The sequence below is a fragment of the Anopheles ziemanni genome (assembly GCF_943734765.1).
Source record: "Anopheles ziemanni chromosome X unlocalized genomic scaffold, idAnoZiCoDA_A2_x.2 X_unloc_6, whole genome shotgun sequence".
Classification (NCBI taxonomy): Eukaryota; Metazoa; Arthropoda; class Insecta; order Diptera; family Culicidae; genus Anopheles; species Anopheles ziemanni.
The window spans coordinates 365,001-367,725 of NW_026689829.1; positions in this window are offsets into that span (position 1 = coordinate 365,001).

Sequence of the window (2,725 nt, forward strand, 5' to 3'; positions counted from 1 at the left end):
AGCCGCCGCTTAGAGACGAAGTATTAAGTGTCCTCTTCCACATAGGGCAAGCTAGAATGAACTATCTTACCCAGGACCGCCGAAGCAGCGTGGACCAGGGGAGAACTGAACTTTATACTTCACACCACAGTATTGAGTAATGTGCCCTCTTCCACATAGGGCAAGCTGGAATGAACCATTTTACCCAGGACGGCCGAAGCGGCGTGGACCAGTGGAGGACTACACAATCATGAGGTTTGATATCGACTTGTGTGTTTCAATAGGGTACCGATGGTATGTTTTGAACCGATTTGATTTAGCCATTCTGAAGTCATCACTTGGTTGAAGCGCTGAACTAGGGAGGGGCATCGTTTACATATATATTGGTTTTCGCATGCTCTACTAGGTTAATGTCATGAGGTTGGCTATCGAGCATGCCCAAGTGATGACTTGATTGTGTGCTTGCTTGAATTCTTCACATTTCATACCATCGGTTAGTTGTCGAATCATTCCTCGATCATAACCTTCGTTCTTGGTTCATGTATGCTCTCTTCCACATAGGGCAAGCTAGAATTAACTATCTTACCCAGGACCGCCGAAGCAGCGTGGACCAGGGGAGAACTATACTTTGTCTTGTATGCCCTCTTCCACATAGGGCAAGCTAGAATGAACTATCTTACCCAGGACCGCCGGAGCAGCGTGGACCAGTGGAGGACTATACTTTGTTCATTACACCACAGTATTAAGTATGGTGTCCTCTTCCACATAGGGCAAGCTAGAATTAACTATCTTACCCAGGACCGCCGAAGCAGTGTGGACCAGGGGAGGACTATACTTTATACTTCACACACTAGCCATATTGAAGTCATCACTTGGTTGAAGCACTGAACTAGGGCGAGTCTATCGTTTACTTTGCATTGGGATAATACGCTGCATGCTCTCTTAGGTTAATGTCATGTTGTTGGCTATAGAGCATGCCCAAGTGATGACTTTGTTTAAAGCTCAACAGGTAGAGTATTATGTCCTCTTCCACATAGGGCAAGCTAGAATTAACTATCTTACCCAGGACCGCCGGAGCAGCGTGGACCAGGGGAGAACTATACTTTGTCTTGTATGCCCTCTTCCACATAGGGCAAGCTAGAATTAACTATCTTACCCAGGACTGCAAAGCAGCGTGGACCAGTGGAGGACTATACTTTGTTCATTACACCACAGTATTAAGTATGGTGTCCTCTTCCACATAGGGCAAGCTAGAACTAACTATCTTACCCAGGACCGCCGAAGCAGTGTGGACCAGGGGAGGACTATACTTTATACTTCACACACTAGCCATACTGAAGTCATCACTTGGTTGAAGCGCTGAACTACGGCGGGGTAATCGTTTACAGGTTATAATCATATAGCTGCATGCTCATTAGTAGATAATGGAATATTGTATGGCAATATGAGCATGCCCAAGTGATGACTTTGTTTCAAGCTCAACAGGTAGGGTATTGAGTCCTCTTCCACATAGGGCAAGCTAGAATGAACTATCTTACCCAGGACCGCCGGAGCAGCGTGGACCAGTGGAGGACTCTATACTTTATACTTCACACCACAGTATTGAGTACGACTTGCATAAAGCCCCTAATGAGAACCACGAGGGCTCTCTCAATGTAGAACCACGAGGGCTCTAGTACCGATTCTCTCGGTACGGCTTGGTCCGTGTTCCTTTATGCTTGTACTCTTAGAAAGTCTCAACCCGGAGGTCTTGACTTTGATTGTCATAGTTGGACTACGACGGGGCATCCGACCATTGCTGATCGAACACCCCTGATTCACCATCTTTCGGGTAGGCGGTACGCGTACCTCCGGACGCGGAAGTCTCAACCCGGAGGTCTTGACTTTGATTGTCATAGTTGGACTACGACGGGGCATCCGACCATTGCTGATCGAACACCCCTGATTCATCATCTTTCGGGTAGGCGGTGCGCGCACCTCCGACGCGGAAGTCTCAACCCGGAGGTCTTGACTTTGTATTGTCATAGTTGGACTACGACGGGGTATCCGACTCATCGAATACCCCAGAAGCACACCATCTTTCGGGTAGGCGGTACGCGTACCTCCGGACGCGGAAAGTCTCAACCCGGAGGTCTTGACTTTGGTTGTCATAGTTGGACTATGACGGGGCATCCGACCATTGCTGATCGAACACCCCTGTTACACCATCTTTCGGATAGGCGGTGCGCGACACCACCGACGCGGAAAGTCTCAACCCGGAGGTCTTGACTTTGTATTGTTGGATAGTCCTCTTCCACTATAGGGCAAGCTGGAAATATTCCATTTTACCCAGGACTGCCGAGGCAGCGTGGACCAGGGGAGAACTTCACGGAATCTTCAGGCATCCATGATTGCCATAGTGCGTAAGCCGCCGCTGTGCGCGTCAACTCGTTCCCCGTGAGGAGGAGTCTAGCCGCCGCTAAAAGACGAAGCATTAAGTGTCCTCATTCCACTATAGGGCAAGCTAGAATTAACTCTCTTACCCAGGACCGCCGAAGCAGCGTGGACCAGGCGAGGACTATACTTTATACTTCACACCACAGTATTGAGTACGACTTGCATAAAGCCCCTAATGAGAACCACGAGGGCTCTCTCAATGTAGAACCACAAGGGCTCTAGTACCGATTCTCTCGGTACGGCTTGGTCCGTGTTCCTTTATGCTTGTACTCGCGGAAAGTCTCAACCCGGAGGTCTTGACTTTGATTGT